The sequence below is a fragment of the Molothrus ater genome, chromosome Z (assembly GCF_012460135.2).
Source record: "Molothrus ater isolate BHLD 08-10-18 breed brown headed cowbird chromosome Z, BPBGC_Mater_1.1, whole genome shotgun sequence".
NCBI lineage: Eukaryota > Metazoa > Chordata > Aves > Passeriformes > Icteridae > Molothrus > Molothrus ater.
This window is the reverse complement of record NC_050511.2, coordinates 41,180,597-41,207,470: the sequence shown is the minus strand read 5'-3', so window position 1 is coordinate 41,207,470 and position 26,874 is coordinate 41,180,597. Positions and strand designations below refer to the sequence as shown.

Here is a 26,874-nt window from a genome sequence, read left to right as displayed (position 1 = left end):
AGCAGTCCCTGCTCTGCTACGGGCTCTGGCACTTCAGGCTGTAGCTGGGAATTGCTAATCTCAAAGGAAAAAATTCGGTGCAGAATGTGCATAACCATTAACCTAAAGTGCCAGGGCAAACTGCCTGTTCTCATGCAGGTAACAAGCTCTGGGGACACGCCAATGCCCTCCTGAAGGGAGGACAATGTCGCTGTTATCAGCCTCTCCTATTCTTTTTCATAGGTGAAAGTTAAGCCCTGATGCTTACACAAACGCTAGCCACAGCGGAAGATTCTTTTTCCATCGGATCCCTGGTAGCACTGTTGTCTAGTGCAAAAGCTTCATTAAAATTCAGACTTCCACTCCTACCTGATTATTCCAGCAGCGATCCGCAGGAGGTCTGACAAGGCCTGGGCAGGTGGCAATCCCTGTCACATGCGATAGTTTCCGCGCTGCCTTTTTGGAAAGTGGCCAAGAAGCACCAGAAGCACCGAAATTCAGAAAACAACAAATATAACAAAAGATTTGGGGGTCTGGGGGGGTGGGGGGGCGGTATGTGGAGCAGAAGTGCCAACATTCAGATGACCCAAAAGTGGTTCCGAGCAGCCTTCTGGGCAATCCACAAACTGGAGGTGCCACGGACCTCATTTATCCCTGCAGCTTGACCTCTTACACAAATTACATTCTTGAAAAGGGAAAAAAAAAATCCCCCTATCTTTCTCCAGAGACTACGTACACCTCTGCAGGGCAGCCAGCCAACAACTGCACAACGTACTGCATATCTGCCTAGGAGATCTTTCTTTCTCATTTTGGCTCCCAAGGAAACATGATTCACAAATGAAAGGGCACTTTACCAGGCTTACAGAACATCTCGGAGGAAATTCAAAGTTTTTATGTCTAACCGTTGTCTCAAAGAGAAAACTCCCAAAACCAAAATGTTCTATTCTTAAAATGATAGAAAAAACTACTTTTTGCCACATCCTTCCTTCAGGAACGTGGCAAAGCCAAGAGCAGTATGTTCTGTATGCTGCAGTGCCTCCTTGTTTCATAGTCTAACCTTCATGAAAAAACTGTTTTCTCCTTCTCTAACTGACTCTGGACTCACTAAGCATGCAATTAATTAAAATTATATTTATTAATGAATAACCATCTTCATTCATAATAAACACAGTTATGGACCTCCTCTGAAAGGGTTAAAGTGCTTTTTGGCTGCTTACCACTTACTATCAATTTGTGTAGTTAACCCAGCAGGGACTGAGGAGTCAGGCTGGGAATAGCAGTATGTTTCCAGTCTACATCAAGGATGGAAGCCTGACATTGTATAAAGTAAACAAAGATGGAGTACTGCAGAATACTTATTTTAAGTAAGGACTTTATCCCATTTGAGCAAAAAGGATCAAGAATGTTTATGAATAAACCATTGAGTGCAACTACTTTAGACTCCACCATAACAGGCTAGAAATAAACAAGAGATTTCTGTAATATTAATTCTGGTTTAAGCAGTAACTGTATGCATGCTGAGAAAAATTAAATTACACCAAAATACTTTGTGTGGGAACAAGTAATTCTTACCATTTTATGGTGCTGCACAAATGGTAAATAATATCATAATGCAACTGCTTTCTACAAAACCTGATCACACATAAGTTCTCCCAATTTATCATGCTGGTTCATACCAATAAGTTCCCAAAGGAGCAGCTTTGTTAGCAGCAGATATTGATTTCTGAGCTCAGACTGCATCTTCCTACTATTACATTTCACTTGAGAAATTAAAATGTTTCTGAAGACTGGCAATGGGGCGACACATCACCTTCCTGGCAAGGGAACCTCACAAGGCACTTACTGCTCTCAGCGCCAATTCCATTTACAAGGCTGTAGTGCATGGGAAACTTTTCTGCATTACTAATGAATAACAACTTCTGAAAGATGGGAAATTAATTTGATAAGAAGCCACCCAAAGCCTTGCAGAGCAGGATAAAGGCATCCAGGAGGAATGCATAAACAGGATGGCTGAGTCAGCAGGGTAAAGCAGGCGGGCTGTCAGAGCAACACTTTGACTTTCCTAGGAGACACTCCTCAAGGAACAGCTTCCCTGAGCCCTGAATGCCACATCAGCATGGCACTGATTTCACAACCAGCTTCACCTTCTCGCCTTCTCTGGATGGCCCTACTCACATCACTACAGCAGTGGTAGGTCTGGCAAGAGCCAGGAAGGTACTGAGAGCTTCTGACCTCCCTAATTAACTCCTTAGTCATCACAACACTTGATCTTTCTAGCATGGCCTGTCTTCCTTGTACTAATCCCTGAAATCAAGAGAAGTGCTGACAAAAGTATAATTACTTGGGCTGCTGTTTTATGGTATGGAGCATTTGGTGGCAGGACTACTTGAACAGGACTACTTGTTCCTGTTCCCCTTGCCTGCCCACTGCTTGCTTCTGGTGGGGAGACCACTACAGCAGCTTTGTTGTAAGCTGCTTGAGGAAATGCCCCAGCTTAAAAAAAAAAATGAAACCTGCAAACAAACAGGCACCATACCTGAGACAGATCTATTTGTGCGCAGAGGAGACATTAGGAATGAAAGCTGATTTCAGCAGGGAGACCCAGAAGAAGGGCTGCCTCAGGCTTGGATCATCTCCAAACACTTGGTAGCCTTAAACATATGAATGTTCAGGGAGATTTCTGCTCCAGGAGGAACTCACTGTTTTTTGTATGCCAGGAGACAGCCATGGCCAGCAATAAAATTGCTAGCAAATGTGGTAATATTTCCATTAGGGAAGATGTGTTTGCATCTGGGTTCAGCTAGGATAGCTTTATGTCTAGAGAGTTATCAATCAGTGCTCCTTCCTTTTGATTCTGCACTCTCAAGTCTGATTGGTATTTTTGTCTCTGAGGTTAGAGACAAATTTATTGTTTTTTCTTCCTAATACTGTTACAGCTTTGTCATTTTGGCTTTGTGAGATACTTTATTTAATCAAAAAGGAAAAGAAGAGATTTTATTTCTACAAAGACTAACAGGAGGCAAGAGCTGGTATTACCAAGCTTTGAGAACAGTTGCTATCAGGAAAATTATTCTCCAAATGGAGGCTGAGGGCACTGACCACAGTGAACTGAACTGCGACATGTAATTTCATTACTTTGGCTGGGCTAAGCTGCCTAAGCTTATTGCTGCCTTCAACAAGGGAGCACGTTGGCTTGCAGCCACAGTGGAGGGATGTAAAAGGCTTGAGGGTTGCTACAATTTTCTCAAGTACCTAAAAAGTGTCCAGTTGGTCATTAGCTGATCACCTCTTGGTTTAAACAGATCACACACTACTGTGTTCTGAAAACACACTGGTTAGGCAGCATTGCTGTTACAGACTTGCTCTTGAAGAATTACCACGCACACAGGAAATCTGTTTGATTCCCACGTGTTTGGTTTTCAGACTTACAGGCTCCATGGTGGGGTAGGGGGAAAACCAACAACCAAACCATCATTAATTCCCTTGAGATTTGTGCTGCATTATTTTACTCTATGCAATCCTTTGTTCTTCATGAGGCTGTATATACCAGAACAGCATTTCTTCTCCTTCCCAGCTCTTTGAAAGTAAGAGAGTAGGATGAATAACAATCTTGCATGGTGGGTATGTATATCTGTCTGTAAACATTTATATGTGACTTTCATGTTTGTGAATTGTGCTGGGCAGATAATCACGAAAACTTGACAGTCTCTCCTTCAAAGCAGAACTGTGAGAAGCAATTACATACACTTTGAATACCAGCTGGACAAGCTTCCCACACCATAAAACACCATATTTAATTTTGAACCTGGAGGAGTTGCATCCTGCCATCTTTACTCTGTCTTCAAATAAGATTACTGCACTGTGTTCCAGGAAAAAAAACATGATGTTTATCATTTGCACTAGCTGCAGAAAACCCAGGCTAAATTCACTGACCTCTGTGATACACAGGGTAGGACTGAATGATCAATCATCTTTAATCCTTAAAACCTACCAACAGAAAGAGGGAGGTGCACAGCTCCCTCCAATATGTGCTGTTCTGTTATCTGTGGCAGAATCCCTGGTATATAAGGATCTGAGCGTTGTAAACTGCCTCATAAAATCCTGCATTTATCACTGGTGTCAGTATTGGGTGTAACTAAACAAGCACGGAGAGTGGTTTAGCAACATGTATAAACATGACCAAGCAATGCAAATCACAGTTCCTGCAACTCTTTTTGAGCTGTTCTTAGAACAGGGAGGAGCAATACACAATAAAGGGTGAAAATCATCAGTTTTCCCCTTTTTGAGCTTTTCCTTCTTGTTAATTAATTCATACTGTGAATTAGTTCTGGTTGGTGGATACATTTCAGTGTTTTGTGAGTCTGAGAGCATGTCCTTACCTCCATTCACATTATGAAACAAGCACAACAAAAATGCCTATTGACTGGGTATCTGCATTTGGTCATTTGAGAAATGTGTCACCATAAAGGTCACTTGGATGCCTGAGGACAGGAAGAAGGAAGGTGTAAGTGTAGAGGCCCATACATTGCACAAGGGCTGTCAAGTGACAGGAGCTGTGGACAGGCTCATTTGCACCCCCATAAAACCTACTACTCCACTCGCTACTGACAGCAATGTGTTCACTTTTTTTTTAACTCAAGGCATATACCTGCACTCGGTCAGTTTCAAATTATCATTCATCAGCACTCCAAAACCACCCTGAAGTCTTCACATGCTCGTTTCTGTAAGTCAGTCAGCCAGAACACAGGAAAAAAATCTTGTGTGATTTAATTTCCTTGGTCTGAAACATCACAAGGAGTGTTAACTATGTGGACAAAAATCCTATTCCGATTTATCAGGAGTTAAAGACATGTTTTTAAATCACCATTAGCATTTTTCCCTAAGTATATGTACAGCTAGCCACTGGAAGAACAGTTCCTGCTTGAGTGCCAGCTACACCTGTTTATGATAAAGCGACTGGCCAAGAATTACCAGTAAAACCCAGAATATGATAGAGGTGGAATTGGCAAAATTAAGGAAAAAACTGTGAACATTCTAAATAATGGCATTTTCTTGTGTCATTTCCTTCTATGGGACAGCTCTGTGAAGAGGGTTGTGTTTGCAGGGATTTTCACAAATCCTGCAGAGAAGGGAGGTGTTACCTGGGAGGAACATGTTGTCCTCCACGTCTGTGCTTTTTGCTAAAGATGAAGCAATTTGCCCTGAAACTTTGTTCCTCCATATCAGGTCAGGATTTTGCTCAACTTGTTCTGGTGCCAAGCTGAGCTGACAGCACACTGCTGACACTTGGGAAAAGGGGAGAGGGGCTGTGGTGCTATAAAACCCTGGGAAAAGGGGAGAGAGGTAACGACACCGAGGGGCAGCAGAGTCTCCCTTGCGCCCACAAAATGCAGCACGGCTGAGGCAAGTTGTCTTGCACCACCCTCTGATCAAATTCAGTTGATGATCAGGGAGCTGGGAACAGTTGAGACCATGCCACAGAAATTTTTGTCCAGAGTAATGTTTGAAGACCACAAAGAGGATGGTCTTTCACTTCTGAAAAGATGAGCAAGTGCCATTAAAAGGCCTAGAAAGGGACCTTCTGTTAATTCTATTTGCTTTGTTCACTTAATTGAGAACAAAGTAATTGGCAAGATTCAACAAAGACATAAGACAATAATGCCTCACAACATTGGAAGACATGGTATTAATAGGCTTAAGATCCCTCAGAACAGCATTTGCTTATCCCATTTTTAAATGTGTTAAATAAGTACATTGCATGAAACTTTAACAATACATGGTGCAAGTGTACGTTGTGCCACCAGTCCACTGCACTGAGATTGGAGATAATTTGACTTCTCAACTTGGCCTACTGTACCACTGGCATTGTTTTCCCCAGCTCCTACCACTGGTAATTTCCTGCACAAACAGGCAATCCCAGCCTGAATTTTGAATCTGTATTTAGATTTTGGAAGATCTATCACTTAGCGTTGATGAAAGTATCTGTTATTTTTGCAAAAATAGCAGGCAGCTTAACATGTCTGGGTTTCAGTTTGGCTTCTTTCTTTGCTTCACACAGAGACTCATGAGCAACTCTTTTGATGCCATTGGCTTTTTCATCATTACATACTATCTATTAATTTCATACTACCAGACTTCCTTGGCTGTTATGTATAAAATGATTTCCAAGTGACTAACTTGCAGACAAACAAATGAGGTTGGGCTCTGGACCAGGTAAGGGAGCACCAGCCAGGGAGTCTGGCACTGTGTTTGTCTTTGCCTTAAAATGATGGAATTTCATGCGGAAAGAAGGCAGGAGCATCTGTATGAAGTGTGACAGTGAGCAGAAGGTGCTGATATGATTCTGATCCCTGAAATCTATTCAGTCTTTGATTGAGCTATTTGTGCAGCTGCAAGGTCAAAGAAAAAGTGGGCACAGAAAGTAGTAAATACCGTTTCCTTATCCTTTGTTGTAGGGTCATTTTTTGTTGTAGGGTATTTTTTTTCCAATAAAGCAGTGTACGCAATAGATTTAGACTGAATACACAATGCAAGCAGACTTCCAGTGACTCTCAAAAACATTGCTTAAAAATGTCTGCCCCTAGGCATATCACTCAACGAATCCCAGAAGCTGGAAACTTCAGACCTACCCTAGCAGTAAAGACATTAATAACCAGAAGCAACAGGCCTTGAAAGCAACTTCAAAACCCTAGGATATCTGGGAGTGAACTTTCTTTATTGCTCCTAATTACAGAATTTTTCTTATCTTTCTCCTTATCTCAGTGGAAAAACATATTTTAAATGTGAGAAACATATAAATAACAGGCCCAGCTAAGTCATTACATTTTCCTGATATTTTTCTCCTGATCTTGTTTTCTCTACTTTTTTTTTTTTTTATGTTGGATACCTCTTACTAAAAATGCTTGCTTTCTACTTGACTCTCCTTTCTCTATTTTCATTCCTAAACCCAAAACAAAGAACAATGGCTATCAGCTAAGGTCCTTCATAACTCTTTTGTTGAAATTTTTCTTAGGCTTCTTTTTACCTCTCTTAACCTAAAATAGAAATGTTAAGCCTTAATCAAAGAAAAACAAAGGGTAAACATTATGTCCTCCCAGTTCTTCTAGTTTACTCCTAAGGTTAGTAGCTCTAGCTATATCAGCCATACCTGGTTGAATGTAGCAAGACTCAGGGTTCCTCAGCAATGAGGTGTAAGGAAGAGGTTCCACTTTTGTCCAGGACATAAACCCAAATGTGCAGTACAGCCCCTCCTGTGCGTGCTCCCTCCTGCTTCCCCTTTATGGCAGTGACCACGCTGTGGCAGAGGGAAGAGAGACAGTTGTTTGGGTAACAAATCACTTTAGTGTCACATAAAAGAATGCAGAACCAAAATCTGAGCTAATAGGTTTTACTTTACAGTTTTGCCAGGCCCAGCACAAGTAAATTACCAGGCCCTTCAGGAGCACCAGAGTGCATGGGTGACCGTAGCCCGCATCTCTGACGTCTCTGAGATGTAAAGCTGAGGGAACAACAGACCTCTACTGTCATTATTTCCTATCATGCTCCATTACCCTGAAGACTACCAAGAATTTTGGACACCTCCTTTCTCACCTTAGAATTTCCCTTGATATTAAAGCATTGCAATTTTACACCAGAAAATCAGTAGAGAAATTGTTAATCAAATCAGAGAAATGGTTAATTAAATTGTTTCACCATTGTTTTAATCAAAATGCTTCATTATACATATTTTTTAGTGTGAATTAACAAACATTAATTTTCAAAATGAGAAGACCTTCAGGATAAAAACTTTTGGCTAATGGGTAAAAATTTTGATCAACTTGATAAATTTAGTTACAAAATCAGTGATTAATTACAGGAACTGAATCTCTTTCGTTGTAAGTAGTTTTTGTTAGGCAATGGAGAATTTTCAGGATTATATAAAAATAATCCCAACTTGCTCTGCTATGAAACTTTTGCTTCCTCTTCTTCCCAAACGATTTTTTTAAAATTTTCCTGTATGGTCTGGCAGTTCAGCAGAAACATGAATAAAGAACTTTTAAGGACAGGAATGTTTTAGACAGAAAAAAGACATCTTTTCCTAATAGCCAAACCTCTTGATGCACTTTGAAGGCAGTAATCATCAGTCTTTGTATTTTTCTTTCCCTTTCAGGGAGGACAGCAAGGTGGAGATGCTTAAAATGACCTTTCAAAATTATCTTTTTGAGTCTCTTGTCAAAGACTAGCCTTGGTCCCTTCCAACCTATCTTTTATTTTTCTTTTTGTTACTCCCTGGAACAGAGCTCTGTGTTCCCAAAAGGGTTTTGATAGAAGCAAATTGCTCATATCAGCTTAGAAAAAAACATCCTCTCCTGTACTGTATGTCCTTTTATTTAATTTATAATAGTGAGGCAATTGGATCCTTTGCTTTGTTCTCTATATAAAGTAACAGAAACCTAATAGGAGCAACCGGTGGAAAGGAAAACCTTACTCTAGGGCAGGAAAAAAATGTCCCTGTGACAGACATCACAGCAGGAAATCATGACCTGGTTTAGCTTCAGCCAAAGAGGTGGTTATTAGGTCAACTTAGTTCAAGAAGCAAGTTACATCAGGTTTTTGCATTCTTTGGGAGTGAGAGGGAGAAGGGATGCCAGCACAAAAAAAAAAAAAAAAAAAAAAAGGTCACACAAGGAAAGGAAAGCAGTCTGCTTTCACCTTTTATTCACAGTATATTTCCACTGCTGATTTTTCATTTTACAGATTCTTGGTTGTCTGAGTGTTGACAGGAATCAATTGGCTTGTCATTACTTGAGATAGATGCCCTGTACAAGAAAAAAAGCAACTATGAGATATATGCTTTGACATTAATATTGTTTTTCTATCAATGTTCAAAGCTGGGAGTCTACAGGTTTTAGCTGGGTAACACAGTAGAAGTTACAGTCAAAGATAGTTACAGACGTTGGTACAAGTCAAAAAATCCCACTAGTCTTGTGATCCTCTCCAAGTAAACTGTGTGTATGGAAAGCAACTGAATTAAAATGCTACTCTGATTGATAAAAAGGCAGACTCTTCACTCACTACTGTGGTGATGCATTCCCCCCTTCTCAGACCACACAATGATTTGAGACATGCATACATAAAAGACACAGGCCTGTGGTTACTGTCTTTTACAATCAAGTTTGTCACTAGAAAAATCTCTTATAATTCCACTTCTTAATTTGTTTTTGTAAAGCATCATATTGAGTTATTAGTCTATAAAAAGAAGTAAGAAAAGTAAGAAAAGATCATAAAATATTGTAATAATGCAGGCAATAAAAACGTAGGGTTCTTACAGGAAGAATGCAAGCTTAGTATAAAGTTTACAAATGTCTCAATCCAGTAGTCTCAAACCCTACATTTGCTTTTCCTGTATTAACAACAGAACACCTTTGTTACCTCTCTGGTTTCATATTTATTCATGACTAGCATATGTTACCCCACACCAATAGTTTGATATTGGTATTATACATATTAAAAACATGTAATCAGAAATAATTCCTGAGATTGGTAATGACTCCATTGAACAACTTTCATTAATTTGAACTTTTTGGAAATGTAATTGCATTTTCAAAAAACATAAAAAAATAGATTGAGTTTTAGTTTCTTCATTATTTTTAATGTACTGCATTATTGATGTTGCCTCATTGACCTTGTCCCCTGAGGTAAGCACTGCTGACACCTTTTTTATTATTTTTCTCATTAATAAACATGTGCCTTCTTCACTAGCCCATGTATTTCTTCCACCATGTAGAGTGGATAAAGCATCTTTTATCATTCATTTATTATTCATTGACTGTTGATTCTAAGTCTTTCCATGCCATCTTCCTATGGAAAAAGCAGTGGAGTGGTTGGTTTTTTAATTTTGTAACCATGCACATAACTTAGCTGTTTGTGTAAGAATTACAGGCTCTGTATTTGGACACTGATAAGTGAAAACAGAAAATATTTGTTGCTGCTTTGCCTAGGAACAAAGTATGTTATTAATGTAGTTTGCTGGTAATATTTCATTTTAAAATACAAATGCTGACCCAGCACCCCATGATGGGAATTCTTACCACTTTTGCCAACCTTCCCTAAATTCACCGTGTCCCTTATCCCTTTAGCAAACTTTCTAACAGGCTGTGCTGTGAGATTTAATAGACTAGACTAAAGATAACTTTATGGTTAGACATTAACCTACAGTGTAGCTCCCCTAAATTTGTTATTCCAGATTAGGAAACTAAAAGGAAAATATTCTCTGTGACCTTTACAGTGTTCTTAGCCACACAGATGTACCAAAGGCAGAGAAAAAGATCCTCCTCTGCCACGTCATCCAGACATGCACTTCCCCTACTCCATCTAAATGCAGATGTCTGAGTAACATTTACTTAGCTCCCTCTTCTTCTGTCTTAGGCATACAAACATGGTAAATACAGGGGCACTTTTAAAGTCTCTGAGTGTATAATTGCCATGTTTATCCATAATGATATAGGAAGTGTTCAGTCCAAAGAAACCCAAAAAACCCCAAGGTTAGGAGATAAAACCCCTTTACTATTATAATTTAGTTTCACTGACTCTGTAATTGCAAAAGTGAAGTCAATGCGTTTTCTCTGCCTGATGGGGAGGATATAAAAGTAAAAGGTCAAGGCTTTATCCATCTGTGGTTCTGTCACTGACTTAGTGTATAATCTTGCACAAATCACTTTGAGCTGTTGTGTATCAGGTTCCTAACTAGGATAGTTAATGGCATCTTCTTGCTCTGCAAATAATTTTAGGTCTATGTCAATTCTAGTGGCTCAATAATGTTAATCAACATTAATTTATTGGACAATGCTTTTAAATACTTTTTGTGTGCTTATTCTGTACTAACATTTCCAAAACTGTTTTTATTGTCATGACTGTAAAATGTATTTTAAATCCTTATTTTTACTATTTTATTTTCCCACAATTGGTAGTGAAAAAGGATTTTCTTTCAGCAATGTGTGCTGTTTTCCTCTAATGCTGGCTTACATCAATGACAAGTGATCTGAAAAGTCATGCCATCACAGCAATATAAAGGTATAGCTTGAAACTTTGACTTCATTCAGAATTGTTCACAGTTGCATTCATTCAATGCTACTATTTATTCTTTTATTCCCTCATCCATTCATTCTCTCATGCACACTGCTATTCCCTGCATTATGTATCAGTTTGCAAACCTCTGGGCATGTTCAATGCCCTTTTCACAGACTTACTAATAACCTACCACCTGTTCACTCACTCACTCACTCACTCTTGGACAGATCTGCCCTCGGTCTCAGACCTGGCTGCTGAGACGCTTTTGGTCTCCTCTCAGTCCCTACTCTGCTCCTGTATCTTCTACCCAGTAGCTTATTTGTTTGCGAGTTTAATTAAGGACTGCAGGTTTAAGAGCACCATCAGTTGTTACAGCTTTCTTTAACCCCTTTTTCTTTCTTAATTGCTTATTTATTTTTCCTGGCACAGATTTGATACAGCTTGCCTAGACTTAAAATACCCATGTGTATATTCAACCTCAACACATTGTCTGAAGTAAGTGTGTTAAGACTGAGGCAGTCTTTATATACTATTACTTTGCAGAAAGCTTTATGTGTCCTTTTGAAGATTAGACTTTATTATGCTTATAGTAGAGGTTTTTAAAAGCATGTTTCCTCCATGTCCTTGGAATACCCATTATGAAATTGATGTGGACATGTATTAATAATTGTTCATTATATGATCTCATTGCCACAGCATGCAGTATTCGGAAGATTATTATCTCTTTTAGGAAAACAAAATCAGTTGTAATTACCATGAGGACCAGAATCTTTAGCTCTACACCACTAGCTCACATACAACCCAGATTAACATTACAGGCCTCTGGAAAACCTCTCAAATTTGTGTCAGAGGTCATTTGGTTTTTAGTCCTGTGAAAAAAATTACTTATAATTGTAACCAGAAGGAATTTCCAGTGGTGCAATTCATGGTACCAGCTGTAAGTTCCCAACACTGTTATTACTAGTGCTTTCTTTTTCTTGAAAGAAGGTTCTAAATGTGATTGAGAATCTGCCATTTGACAAGGTACAAGTATCAATTCCTTGTTTCACCTCCAATCTTCAAGTCTTACAGACTCTCCAGGTTTTGCTGAGAATGGAGATTGAATACTACTTTATAAAAATTAACAATATAATTCTTAAAAGGTAATGACATATAACCTGGATAGTCAGAAATAATGGAAATTTTGTCTTGGTGCTAGCCTTTGCTCCAGTTCTCTTGTGCCACTCCCAGTTTTTGGAAATTTGTGCAGACTGCAGGCTTCAAGGGGAAACCTGACAAAATCCCTGTGATTTTCCTACTCAGAGCTAAGAACTGCCCAAGCCTAGATTTTGTAAAATGAGAGATTAAAAAAGCATCTTTGTTTCTTCCCTTGGAATATCATTTCATAGTTGTATCCCTCAGGACATGCTTGAAGTCTTGCCTACACTACAGGGTTTTGCTAGCATATTAATACCAGCAGTCAGTCCCAGTGGAGATTCAGGTTCACCTTCTGATGGTATGAACTACAGCAATTTCCCAAATACAAAATGACAAGGATTTTTTTTTATCATGCTGCTCTATTTTCAGCAAGGATTTTCTGGCATGGGTTCATTTGACCCTTTCATTTATGCCCCTGTAAGACTCATCAGAAGTGGTTCTCCCCCTTTCTTGCAGACCGTGGCTTCTCAGCCTCTCCTGCTCCCCGTTGCTGCTGTCCCCCAGAGCTGGGTATGACTACTTTCTTCTCCATGCTTCATATCCAATGCTTTGATGGCATTATGGCCCTATTTGATGTCAATGGTGTGATGAACACTGGTTATCCAATGTTAAGCTGGACTAAGTTACATCACCATTCTGAAAATGTAGTGAAGGAAAACTCATTTCCCACTGTTTACCACACAACAGACTGTTTTCTGGCTATGCTAGTACCCTCCTTCAGATGCTACCATTTTGTAGACTGAAATATCAAGGCTGCTTTGCATGTAACTTCTTTAATCTGAAGTTATTATCATGTCTGCATGCTTTAAGAGGCTCAATTTCCTCAATGATTTCTTCCTGACATTATTTCTTACCTACAGCTAATGTGAATTATTAGAGATTGACTAGCATGTTATTGTAAAAATATAATATTGTGTAATGCTGGAATTTAAAGGTCAGCCAGTAAAGCAAGTGCTAATATCTGACAAACTAAATATTTTGTTCAGTCTTGCTTCAATGACTACTGCTAACCAAGCTATGGCAATCTCATGACACTGGTATCACCAGTTCCACAGCAATAAAAAAACCCAAACCAAACCCCAATCTAAAACCAAACACCCATGTGTTGGTCCATGTCATTCATCTGAACAGTCACACCAGGCGTGCACGAACATGATGGTAATCAATAACTCATCAGTGACTCAGCAGAAGCATCGCAGGTAAGAGAGAGCTGTGCATTTACTGACCTATTTTCTGTCCTCCTTTTATATACTGCCAAGCAGTCACCTAAGGGGACCTATGCTTTTAAGGTGCAATAATTCCAGTAAAATTTGCTTTGGATACGAGTTACTTCATTCCCATGGTACCGAGAGGCTGGATCCCAGGGGCGGTTTTCCCTGTGGTCTGCGGCGAGCGGATCCATCCTGCCCGCGACGAAAAGGCGGAGGAGGAGCAGTGGAATGCGACAAGTGGCACTAGGTGCGAGGAGCTGCGGCGGCTCTCGCTCGGCCCGGCTGAACTGCGGGACACCGCACCTGCTTTCGGCAGAGGCGCCTCGGTGCCTTGCCAAGCCGCGCAGCCCCAGGTGGCGCGGGAGGAGCCCTGACCGGGCTAATGTCACCCGGCGCCGTTGCCGCTCCGGCCGCACCGCGGGGCCGCTGCCGTTAATGGGGCCGCGCCGGGCGCGGGGGGAAGGCACGAGCAGCACCCAGGAGAGGGTGGCTCAGGCCCCCGCCCGACCCCCGGCAGCGAGGGCCGGGCCCGCCCCCAGCACCGCTCGGCCGCCATACTGCAGGGCAACCCAAACTTGTTACACACGGGCACCAACTCCTCCTCCTCCTCCTCCTGCCCCTCCCGCCGCCGCCGCCCTGCCCCCGCCGGCGAGGGGAGGAGGGGGCTGCGCCTGCCCAGCCCCAGCCGCGGGGAAGGCGCCGAGGCAGGCAGGCGCCGTGCGAGGGGAGCGCCGCAGCCCCCCGCAGGTAGGAGCGCCCGGCGGGGCGGGCTGTGCGCCGGCCAGGAGGAGGAGACGGCGGCGGGGGACGGGCGGAGGGAGCAGGAGGCGGCGGCGAGGGAGCGGTCGGCACCGGGGTAGCGACCGTCCGTGCCCGCCGCGCCTTCTCCCGGCGAGGTGGGTGCGGGGCTGGGGGACCCGGGCGTGGGGGGGTGGGGTGGCGCGGCTGCTCCTAAGGAACGCAGTCCGTCCTGCCGCCTGACAGGGCCCGGGCCGCCACTGGGTTCGGGTGGGGGGCGAGGGCGCTGGCAGCCCCCGCCTGCGACGCGGCCGGACCGAGAAGGAGAGGAGGAGCCTCCAGCTGCAGCAAATGAGCGAGGGCTGCCAGGTTTATAAATCTGCTTTTCCTCCCACCGCCCCCGAGCCCCGCTGACTCCGGCGGCAGCGACCGCCGGCTGCGGCCCCGCCAGGTGCGTGCCCGGGGTGGCGGTCGGGCCCCCGCCGCCCGCGCTTGCCGCACCTGCCGCCGAGACGGGGTCCGGGGGCGCGCCCGAGGGTGGTGAGGACGGATGCGAGGCGTTTTCGTCTGGCTGAGAAGCGGTTGCCAGGAGTGTGTCCGGGCGCTTCGGGGAGGCCGCTGTCTGCTGGGAGCCGCCGTCCCTCATAGAGCGAAGAGCAATACGCGGCACTGGGTGCTTGCCGTGGGGTAACCGGCTGCATGTGTTCTGAAGAGCTGTTATGTGCTGCTTTATTTTTTAGCTGTCAGGAGAGTTTAAATCAGATTTCCACAGAGGTGCTGAGTTTGCAAGGTAATGGTGAAGAGAGAGTTTTCTGTCTCCATTTGCCTCTCAGCTAATTCTGAGGGGATGTCCTCACTGCTTCCCGGAGGTGTGGGTTGTTGCATGGTATTTTCCGTGTATACAAAACTACGCATCAGGGGCGTTTAAGGGAGAGGGACTGAGTGGATGAATGCAGCCGTGGTAACTTCATTGTTGCAGCTCCTTTCTATTACGTGACTGCCTTTAGAAGGGAGGGGAACAGGAGCTTGATCATGCCCTGGTGTAGGAGGGAGCCTGATGGATCTGTAGGTTGAAGGGATTTTTGAAGTCTGCTTTTTGGTGTAACGCTGAAACGTTTTCCTACCTTCATGGCGTTATTGTCATGTACCTCTTACGGGGAGTTACTTCGGCTGAAGAATGTGAAACATCACCTTTAAGTTTATAGCACTCAGGTATTTCTAGTAGCTCTGGAAATCAGTGTAGTAATAAAGCCTCTTTTTTAAAGAAAATTGAAATTCTCACAGTAATTAGCACACGTCTGTTGAGTGCTTTGTGCCCATCAGGCTCAGAAATAGCTACTGATCTCATACTCCCTTTTGGATACCTGTATGGAGGTTTTGTTAGAGAACTGTTTAATGACTTCTTTTATTAGAAAGAGTGCGAGCTCAGGCAGTTACGCAAGTGCGCCTAAAGGAAGCTGTGCTGGCTGCATGGATGGCGAATGTGGAGGCCGAGCCGGAGTGGGAGTATCGTTTACAAACTGAGTTAGAAAGGGGCATTGTAAGAGAGAACCGACTGCCTCGTGTTGGGTGAAACACTGTACGTACCATGTTCCCTGCTGTGCAGGGAAGAGCGTTTGTACAGTGTGCTGCCTGGGACGAGCAGGCTATGGATGGATGGCCACTCATTCTTTCTGGTAGCAGAGATGAATTATAGGTGACTTTTTTGCACTGGAAGCAAACGGGTGGCATGGCAATGTGTTACTGCATTTATATTTTTAGAGGGGGGGGAAAAAAAAAGGGAGGCTTTGTAAATGGGGAGCTGGATTGACAGATGAAGTCTGTCTTTACTATCATCTCTTGGCTTGTAGAGGAAGTATTTCACCATCTCTCCCCCCTCCTCTGAAGCAATTACTTTATATAGCTTTTTCTATGGTCCAGGATTGCTACAGAGTCTGCTGACAAAAGCTGCTTGCATTCATACCTACCAAAATAGGTGTTTTAGATTTCTCTCGTGGCTTTTTTTTTTCTTTTTTTTTTTTTTTTTAAGAAACAAAAGCCATTGTAGCTAGTGGGGAGGGTGACAGCTACTTCCGCAACAAATTAGGTGTTTGATGTGAACGGTTCTATTTGAAAACTCTTAACACTGATTCATAGGTTTTTCTGGATACTCTTAAGTACAGGTGTGCCCACAGACTTAATTTAATATGATGTGTTGCCATCTCTTTGCTGGTATTATGATTCACTCTCCTTACCTCCTTCCCCCATCCCAGTCCCTGCATAAACAGCTATTACATTGAACACTTGATAGCCTTTTCTTCCAAAACGCGTGGATTCATACCATTAAGAGGTCCTGCAAAAAGAAGAGATGTTCTAGATGCCTTGGCACATCCCATACTGGCCTGCCTCCTGAGCAGCTGAGCCTCAGAGTTCCCTGCTTCACGCAGCCTTTTGCTGGGGAGGAGCTGGAGAACTCGAGAGGATCTGTCATCTGCTGAAAGCTGCTTGGGTGGAGTTGAAAGCTGCACTGTGCTTGCTCTGCAGCGCACTCTTGTCCTCTCTCCCACCTGTCTTAGGGGGTGTGTGCCAAATGAATATTTTCATTTTAAAATACATTTTCTTAGTTGTTTTCTTGCAGGGAAGCAAGTGGGAGGTCTCTTTCAGTCATGTAGAAATCAATTCTTGTTCTGGACTGCGAGCATGAGCTGTAATACTTGCATATGTCACCTAGTTTGCAAAAGGTGTTGGATAAGTAGCTGGGTGGTTGTGCCATAATCTGATTGTTAAGGATGGCTTTTCTAAGTGGGACTCTAAATCAACAGAAATAAAATCTTGGAGCATTTCTATCATAGTTATGTTATCTTGGAACTCCACTGATTGATTGTTTTGTTTTAGTTTTGGTTTTCTCCAGGAAAAAGAGAATCTCAAGCTAGTTGTTGCAACAGGGATTTTGTAGATAACAAGAATATAAAGTATTTCCCCTGAATGTTCAGAGCTGAAGTTACTTAACCCGGGTTTTGCTGTGCAGAGATAATGAAATAATTGCCAAAGTTGACTAACATGTCTTGTAAGCCTCCAGTGCTTCCAAGTGTTGGATCTTGTTGCATTCATATTCTGTGATTTAAATGAGTTGAAAAGTAGCTTCTGAAGGTATGACCATGAAAGCATTATTCATGAGTGGGTGGTGATCGATGATGAGCTAAAAATCAAATACTCATAGACATAACTGAGACAATTTTTCACAGTGTTTTAAATTCTGGGTAGCATGTAAGAATAAGGTTGGAGATTTAAAGATGACAACAAAAACAAGTAAAGCAGATTGGAAACTTTCATTGTGGTAATATTAAACAGTTTGGTGGGGGAGTGTTCTCTGTTGTGCCCTATACTCAGTTGTTGTATGCCATGTTAATTAACTGAAGAAAGGTATGCTCATTTGGAAACTTGCATAATATACAAGGAGCTGGAAGTGCTTTTGGCTTTTTGTTTGGTTGCTTTTTCTCTGAAGTTTTCTGCCTCCTTTTTTCTAACTAGTCATTTCTCTGATGATAAAGCAATGTTTTATAAGGCCTTCTTCATCTGGCTTTGCATGGTAGTTCTGTGCCTGAGTGTTTAGGTAGGTAGGTAAAAGAAGTGTATTGAAAAGAATGAATAAAGTCCCACTTAACTTTACTTATGTCTTGAGCTTGGGAAGTTGAAGTGCCTGAAGAGCTGGTTTTCCGTGGAGCATACAGCTGGTTGAGTACCAGAAGGAGCTTGGGAATGCCAAAAGGCCCTGCCAAGGCTTCCATTTGCAGTTAACTTGCCTGTGTATTGATACAGCTATGCAGGCTAGATGTGGAAGCTGTTTTAATTGTTTTTCTTCTGATATGAAGGTTTTGTCCTTGTTTCTTGGATGGACTGATGAAAGGAACCAAGAATTACTTTTTCTGTTCCCATAGCTCTTCAGCTACAAAGAGAAAAAGTAGAACCTCCTATTTCAGACTAATGTGTGCTGTCATCCTGGATTGGGAAGTTACAGATCTTGCTGTCCAGAACTGGATTAATGAGGTCTTACATTTAATTGTGTTCTGGCCAAACAGCTTTTATGTTCTTTTATCTGCCTGTAAAGTTCCAGGAACACAAAGGCCTGTTTAGCTTCTGGATGTGCTACTGCTTTCATTCACCATGAGGGAGGATACCGCCTGCAGTAAGAAATATGTTGAGCTCCTCTTCTAGCCAAGGGTGTCCAAGAGCTGCTCTGTTTCCTCCTGCTCCCTGTAACACCAAAGTTGTGGTGCAGTGAGCTTCTGGGTATGTCTGTCTTTCTGAAAACAAAATTAATAAATGTACCAGAACTTACTTTTACTAGGTGTAGTGCTTTCTCTTTTTTGATTATGGGATGGAGGAGGGAAGGAAGACTTGCATTGAATGAAGGGTCATGAGTGTTTTTTTTCAGTACTGTAACTCTGAGACTTTTGACACATCAGTCTTTTAAAACATTAAATAGCAGCCTTTACTTTAAGAGTTCTGTACTGAGGGAGCCAGTTCTTGTGGCCTGGGCAAGGGGGCAAAACAGATGCCAAAATAATAAAGAACTGTAAACAGATGAAAATAATAATAAAAATCTGTAGATGTAAGCAGATAAGGAACTTAGGAACCTTTATAAAGACTACACATAGTTAATTGAAGATCGTGTATGAAGTTTAGAACCAAGTTTGTTGGCACAAGAAATAGTGGGTGGACACATCTTTTATTTTTCTCTGCTCTTCCACCTATTTGTTTTTGACTCTGTTCATGTACAGCAGTGAACTCATAATCCACTAGGCATTTTCTGCATTGATCCTCTTAAAAAATTAGTATTAGCCTATATATGAAGCAGGCTAAAGAGGATTGAACACTGCTGCAAAATTAGTACCTGTTGGCCTCGTTGGAAGGACAGGCAGGTTCCCTGTTTCTTGTATGGAGCCTGGTTGTGTGTTCCTCTGCAGGGTTGTGCAGGCTGAGCAGATATGTAAGTGATAAAGCACTGGTATGGAAGTGACTTGGAAATATATGGAGTTAGCAGACTGGGAAATTGTGATGTTGTTCGTGCATCTTATTACTTAGCTGGGAGACAGAAACGAATATGCAAAGCAGGGGAGGGTTTATGGAGATGGCTAGTTCTACTGGGAAAGCAGAGAGGAGAGGAGAAACTTTACAGACTTGTACACTCTTTGCTGGTGTACAACAGAGACACCAAAGGTTGTCTGGAACCTAAAGCAGGTCTGACAGAACTGCAGCAAGGCGAGACAATGGGGAGACTGGAGTTCCCTGTGCCTGAGTAAAACCTCCAGGTCCATACAGATTTGCATACATTGCAAATGGCAGAGCCAAGGAGTAGGGGAAGAATGCATGAAACGTGATTATAGTTCTTGCTTTGTTGAGGAGTGGTTTTCACAGCCAGCCTTTAACGGTATTTCTGACGTTTTTTTCCTTCTCTCAATATAAAGCAGGCATTCTTCTTGCCCCAAATCATTGATTTATAAGTATATGCTCAGTTGTGCTTTTTTTTTTAATAAACAAATGATACTGTATAAACTTTGCCATTGAATATACAAAGAGATGAATAGAAATGTGGAGGCTTTTTGTTTTTATAGAATGTCTTTGTTCTCATTTCCACTGAAAGAGATAATGAGTTACAATTGTGTGTTACTGGAAAAACAATGCAGGATGTGGGGGAGAGACCTAGAGATGTGGAAGCTCTTGGATTTATATGTGAATTCTCTCTCTGTGTAGATTTTAGATGTTCTGGGGAGAATGGAGAAATACAGACTTTTTAAAAAACAAAGTGCACATTGAATTGACGTCTTAAATCAGGTCATTGAGGTTGTGCTTGACATTGGTTAGGTTTGTTGTAATTAAACTCATAATTCTGGAACACTTCAGAAGGAGCTGTTTTTGTTTTGCTGAGCATGATACGGACTGGTCAAAGTTTGTATGAGGACATGTTTAAATCCATAATTTATCTTCATAAAATGCATTCATTACTTTACCTTTTTGGTTTGCAGATCATTTCTTTTGACAGTAGGAAAGACTAAGCTGGCAATACCGTGTGGTGTTTGGGACTGTCATATGGGCATGGATAATATTGGTTTGTTTGCTAGAATTACAGTAACTTGTAAGAATGCATGTCAATACAGTATTTTACATATACTCTTCTCTGTGCTTTCACCTCATCTAGTAATGCTTGAATTTATTCAGAAGATATTTATTAAGTCACATTTAAGAAATAAAATCCCATTTGTTAATGCAAGCAAAACATTTGACTGTTCAGTAAAATCAGATGAGACTCCTTTTGTTTGAGGATGTAAGGAGGACAGTTTGTGGAAGGGGGGATCATTGGACCAGCTGATACAATGACAGGCTTTGGGACAATCAATATTCTCTCAACCTAATCTTATAAAATATTTATTGCCCTTCTTTCTGAGCCCCATCTTGGATGTTCTCAGTAGACTGTAATTCATGCCAGACATTGCACTATGGGCCACGAGGTATTGCTGTGTCTAAATCTGTACTTAGTTTGAGTATTGTAAGAACTCTCTGCAAAGCATTTAAGAAGAGAAGAGTGGTCTGCGCACAGAAGTTAATAATCAGACCCTCATCTTGCTAGCAGGTTTGTGTGGGTGGAACGTAGCTGAGGCTGGACATATGCCTCCTGAGGTTGCCCTCTAGTACAGGGACCTGCACAAATATACTCTCTTGACCTCTCAAAATAACAACGACAAAAATCCAAACCAAACAAAACCCCCCCATGACAACAACAACAAAACGATCCAAACCAGCCAAAAACATGCACACAACCCCCCAAAACCAAAAATCCCAGTAGCAAGCTTTAGTTTTCTGCAGATTTTAGGAGTCTGCTGGACCAATGCTATGCTTAAAGCTTTTTTTTTCCTCCCATATAGCTGTTGTTTCTTTTCACTAAAAGTGCCCTAAAATGGCCAGAGGCAAGAAATTCAGGCATTCCTTTTTCCACTCAGCAATTGCATATAATTACGAAGGATTTGCTGTAGGTGCATATGTATGCGCACACAGATCCCCATCTGTGTATGGCTGTATATGTACCCCACCCAAAGTGTCCATTTGTCAGAAAATTATTGATTGATCAGACCTGTAGGTGTAAAGAAAATAAGTGCCTTTGATGGAATTAGTGTCTCCACCAAGAAAGCAAAGCTACAAAAAACCTTGCAAAGCCATTAAAAAGTGTCTGTATTTTGCACAGTGGTAGTAATTAATGTTTTCTTTCCTGTTAAAATCCAGTCTTATTTAGATGAGAGAGTGACTGCCTTTTTCTTCATTAAATTATTGGGATTGTTGAAAATATAAATGTTTAGATGTTTGGCCCTATGGAAATCTTAGTTAAATCTTACTTAGGTTTTACTCAGCATCAGTGATATTGATAAACTGCCTTGAAAGGTCATCCTGATTATCTTCTAGGTAAGTGAGACATAGAATGTAGTTTCAGTTCTTTTGTACTGAAATCAGTTGTGAAGGATTGTGGAAGGATTGTGTGATGAATGTGTGAGACCTTTCCATAGGCTTAAGAGCTTTTATTTCTACAATTTCCTCTCTCTGAAGAATTAAAAAATAAAAGAACCAACCCACAGGTATACATTCATAGTATATTAGCTGTTTAATGTACTTGACTAGCTGTTTTTAATGACGGTCAATACTAATGAAATAGTTTCTTTCTTAAGATACGTAGATAAATTTATTCTAAATGTATGTTAAATTTTACCTTTTATTTGTCTAAGGGATTTATTACTCCAGTGTCAGAGGGTATGTGGCACAAATCTACTTCATACAAACATGTGACTGTACAAATGTGTATATTAGCTCATGTGTGTATTAAGATGTTCATAAGAACACATTTTTAGATGGCTGAATTTGCCTCTTTGGAATTAATTTAATATTTTAAAAAAGCATCTGTTTTGCAGTTGCCTTGAAATGGGCCTCCTATGTGCATAAATTGATTGTGCATCAAATGGTACATGCTGATATCCAGGAATTCCACTGAGATTTTTTAAGAACTTCTTTTTCCCTCTTTAGCACTGGCAACCATCAGAGGTAAAAGTAACCATTATTCAGACGCTGTCTTGTGTTCTCTAATTTAATTGTTGGCTTTTATGAGAGTTCGGTTCCTGTTGCTGCATGTCTGCCTCTGTTTTTCTTCATAGCTCTGCTTTCCATCTTCTGGAATAGGATGGAGATTTATTATATGTCAATTGCTTTGGAAAAAGAAATTTCTCAGCAGGTTATGAAATGATGCTCTTGATCAGGTGGAGCATCTGATGGCCTGTGCAACATCTGGTTTCTGATTAGTGTTTGCTGAGAAGGCAGTATACTTTGAAAATGAATTTGCTGTAGTGTGAGGGAGGGATGATGCTGAAGTAGGTTTGGGAGCGTGTCCGGGGTAATGGGCGAGTGCAGAGGAAAGTCACTTGAGCAGGAGTAGTTACTGTTAGTCTGTGGAAGGTGAGTGGAGTCAGCTGTGCTAATTTCTATGCAGTAAATGGCCTCTGAGAGTCAAAGGTGCTAATGTGGCCCTGTCATTACAAGGCGCCTGACAGTGAAGGGAGCTTTGAGGTTCCCACAGAGAGATGTTGGCCTGCATATTTCCATGGCAACAGCCATCCTGTACGCATTTATAACCTTTGATTAAAGATACAGAAGGGAGGGGGAGATGTTTTTAAAGTTACAAAATGTATAGCTTTAACTTGATCTTTCATTTTAACAATATCCCTTATTTAAAGTCCTTGGAGTGTGGAGATATTTATAAGGAACAGAGCTGTCCTTTTCTCATTTGACAGACTTTGAGATGGCATTTGGGGGCATAAGTGATGTTCTGGAGATGGATATCTGACTTGGATTGTAGCTGCACCAACATCACTCCACCACCTTAGTTGCTGTTTATTTACATTAGTGTATTTTGTACCAAAATTCTACTCAAAGTTTATTATGCAAGGGTTTGTTACTCTGATAAAAGTGTTTGTGAGAATTTGGGCAAGAATTTTAAATAAGTTAGAGACAAAACTTCTAAATTGTTTTAGATGATGTGATTTTTTTTTAATCTTTTACATAAGCAGGAAAGGTGAGTTTAGCTCACATCCTCACCACATGGCTTAGAAAGTCACAAGACTTCTAGTTAAAAAATCTTTTCAAAATTTATTAACTAAAAAACCACTACTAATAAAGCTATTTATACTTTAAGTTAATCTTTAAATATTTTATCGTAAAGACTCATGCTACAGAGTAAGTTTTCTTAACTAATCATAACACACAAACCTACAATACTATACCCTCCTCTATACCCTACACTATACCCTAAAACTCGAAACTTTCCTCTACTTAGTATAATGTGTTTCTACTTTAAACTGTAAATCCACATTCTCAATTCCAACACCTAAATTTAGAAGACTTTTCCAAAGTCTCAGATCAAATCCTATGTTTAGTTCTAAGCTTTGTCTTACAAGCACAAAGTTCTGAGAATTTTCTACATTTCAGATTCCAACATTTGAGGAAACAAACTGCTAATTCTCTGTTGAATAAGACTTATTTTCAAAGCAGAGGAACACGAGATAGCCTAAACTGTAGTTTCTTGAGCAGTATAGTGGCTGATGTGCAAAAACCTTACGCTGGAGGGGAGAGCAAACTGTTCCTGCAGAAACTTCTCTTGGCTTGCAAGCTGTTTGGAAGGCATATTTGTGCTCACTGCATCTTCAAATCTCTGCCTCCTTTCCCCATCTCTGTGTTCTTGACAGTATTTTTCTTCATGCAGTGGTGGCCAGGTATCAGGATTGTAAAAGGAGTGTTCTCTGTCCAGGTTAGCTATTTTTACTTGTAATTCTCAGGTGCACCATGTTGCACTTCCTGGGAATTTTTGTTACCAAGAAACAGTAGAACTTTGCCACCCATCACTTTTCTTGGATCATCCTTGTGAAGAAAAGTGAATTACTTTTGCGTTTCACATTTATGCTAGAAGAGGTTGAGCTACAATACCAGAACTAATGCAGTGGGACCTTTGCAGAAGGATGAAATAAAACTGTTTCTTCTGTGCCTTTACTTTGGACAGCTGGGCTATCTTTTTACTTTGGACTAATCAGTAGTGACTCTAGGTGAGGCCGTTGCTATCTTGGTGAGGGAAAATGACAGATATTTTGTTGATATTTTGTGTGCATAAAGAATCACTCCAGCATTTCGCCATAATTTCTTTCAGAAGGAAGAGGTGTACAGATGCTACTAAAGCTTAGTGGTTGGTGATTGATAGTTTAAATGGACAGAGTTGCCTAGGGTTGCCAAAACAGGAAATTTTAGTGCTACAGATGTATTGTTCCATCTGAATTGCTAAGGCTGAGCAGACTGTGGTTACTACGAGCCTCAAGTACTGCTTCTGCCTTGACCATGAAGCAAAGCACCCTTCATGCTGCTCTTATACAGATCCCTAATGTTCCTTGAGAGAGTTTTTGGTACTGAATGACCTGCTTGGTTACTGTGGAAAGTTCATAGTGACTATGCAAACAGGACTGGAAAGTTCATGATGCTGGGAAATATCCCGGAAGGATAGAAGGATAGTCTCCATTATAGAAGAGATAGGGAAAAGAATACTTGGAGGAGAAATTATAAAGTATTGCAAACTCCTTTTTTTCATTTAGGCTGCAAAGGATACTGTTACTAATCTGTGTAATTTTTTATTAATTCCTGTGTTTGGAATGTTTTACAGTGACTTCCGATACGAATAAGTATTTCTGCTCACTTTGAAATAAGAGATGTTGTCTGCTAGGGATCTAAGTAAAAGCAGAAAACAGATCTTGGTGACATCAGGACCACATATCAAATGGACATGGCAGCATAGTTACAGCATTTCCATCCATTTTCTTGAATTAGAAAGGTCAGTGTAGATGTTTGGTTTTTTTTAAAGCAGGCAGAGGATGAGGCATTGTTTTGACAATTTTTGGTTTTAACCAGAGTTAAACAGATGCATTTTAAAGCCAAAGTAGCTTTGGGGTCAAGTTGCCTTAGTGCCTGAATCCAGGATGTTTTGCAAGTGAATATATTAGCATCCAGGAAGACCATGATCATGTCTTCTGAGAGAAGAGTGCTGTCAGTAAAACACCAGTCACAACCCCCCTCTCTGGGGTTTTGTTCTGGTGATTACCACCGGAGAAGAAAGTTGTGCTGTTTTTGTCAGCTTCTGCAATGTGGCAGAAGGACATTCCCATAGCAATTTTACAGTGCCAGGAATGGGTTGGAATAATGCTTGAGAGTAGAAAGCATTATTTGTTAGCTATCTTCTCTCTCAATTACAGTTAAGATTCTAATCACTGTTTTAGGGTCCTGAAAACTTGTTTGCAAACTTTGTGAGGATTTATGTCCTGTGTCACTAATAGAGAATAAAACCAAGCAAGATCCAGATAAATAACATTAATTGAAACTGCCTAAAAGGGAGATAAAGATGTGTAGAGGTGGGAATTAAGTGGTCTAAAGGATTCTGAAAGCGTGTGTTGGAGTTTGTAGATAGGTACACAAAATGCAGAACAGACTCTGATGATCTGAACATGTGTTTCTGGTTGGAGAGGTGCTGTGGCAGCTCTGAGCTTGAGTGTTCAGACCATGATGTTGGGGCAGTCTTTGAACATTTTGCCCTGATCCTGAAATGTCTGCCTGGATAAAGCTCAGCTGGAATAGATATGCATCTAGAAGATAATACTGTAGCCTTTGTTCAGGATTTGCAGAGAAAATGAAAAGTGTTTGGCTTCTGAAAAAATGTTTCAATGATCTCACTAGGAAGAGCAGTGTGGATTTTTAATGTAGTACTTACATTACAGCCAGTAACACTATAAAAATGTTGGGTTAGATGTCCTTGCGGGATTGCTGCCATGACTTCAAAACTTCTTCAGATATGATCAAATGACTTCAGCAGGCTCTTTTGAGAACTTTCCTGAGGTGTTGAAAATCCTTTGTGGTTGCATGAGTTCAAGATGTTAAAGCCTTTAGATGTAAGACTTTATAGAGTCAAAAATTGTAAATGTAGCTGAGATTCTGTATTTGGTTACTTAGGCAACGTGCTATTATTTTTTTTCTTTATACATTGCCACCCCTGAGCATGCCCTCTGTTCAGATAGACAAACCCTTTGGTTAGGGTTAAAATTAATCAAAAACTGACAGCAAAGCCACAAGCATTTTTTATAGGCCATACTATCTGAAGGTGGCATATATTAAGATTCTTGTGGGAAGCAAGAAAAAACTAAATTTTATTTGCTGAGATACTGAAAATAATGATGCATATCAATTTTAGCATTCAAAGAGGGAAAGTACACTTTTGAGCCACTGTTTGTTTTGGCAAGTCATTGTTTTTCAAATGCATTGATGGAACTATTTGTACTGTCGTGAGCCAGAACAATGTCAGGTGGGTACTGCATGTACTGGAACAAGCAACTTTAGTGTTTCCTGAATTATCCTGAGTAGAGGAATGTGAAGGACAAAACTGTAATAAAAATGGATGATTATTGCTTTTCACTGAAAGAGAAAAGTTGTACCTAAAATTCAGCTTGCTTTAAATTCTTATGTTTCATTTCCTTTACTCTGATAGAGTTCATAAAAACATAGTTGATACCTTGTTTTTGAAGACAAATGTATTCCATGTGACTTAGAAGTCAGGCTTCATTAAAATCACTTTAGTCTAAATTTTAATATCAAGCTGCTT

General features: G+C 40.9%; 1 protein-coding gene and 1 long non-coding RNA gene across 7 annotated transcripts in view; one reads left to right on the top strand and one right to left on the bottom strand.

The window, feature by feature from the left end:
• Window positions 1-85: 85 nt before the first annotated feature.
• On the bottom strand, window positions 86-13,858 carry LOC118699255 (uncharacterized). The gene is made up of 4 exons (XR_004982051.2): window positions 13,452-13,858; window positions 8,671-8,777; window positions 7,127-7,273; window positions 86-435 (listed from the first exon to the last, which is right to left on the bottom strand). It is a non-coding gene; the product is annotated as an uncharacterized LOC118699255 (long non-coding RNA).
• Window positions 13,859-14,196: 338 nt separating this feature from the next.
• The window catches only part of SEMA4D (semaphorin 4D), a 99,871-nt gene continuing 87,193 nt past the window's right edge, over window positions 14,197-26,874 (top strand). For 3 of the 6 annotated variants that reach the window (XM_036403130.2, XM_054517929.1, XM_036403129.2), the window contains exon 1: window positions 14,198-14,332. The gene's annotated coding sequence lies outside the window, so the exon portion shown is untranslated. Of the gene's footprint in view, window positions 14,333-14,944; window positions 14,965-26,874 lie in introns of those variants that run through there. The other 3 variants (XM_036403126.2, XM_036403131.2, XM_036403127.2) reach the window with 3 other exon arrangements.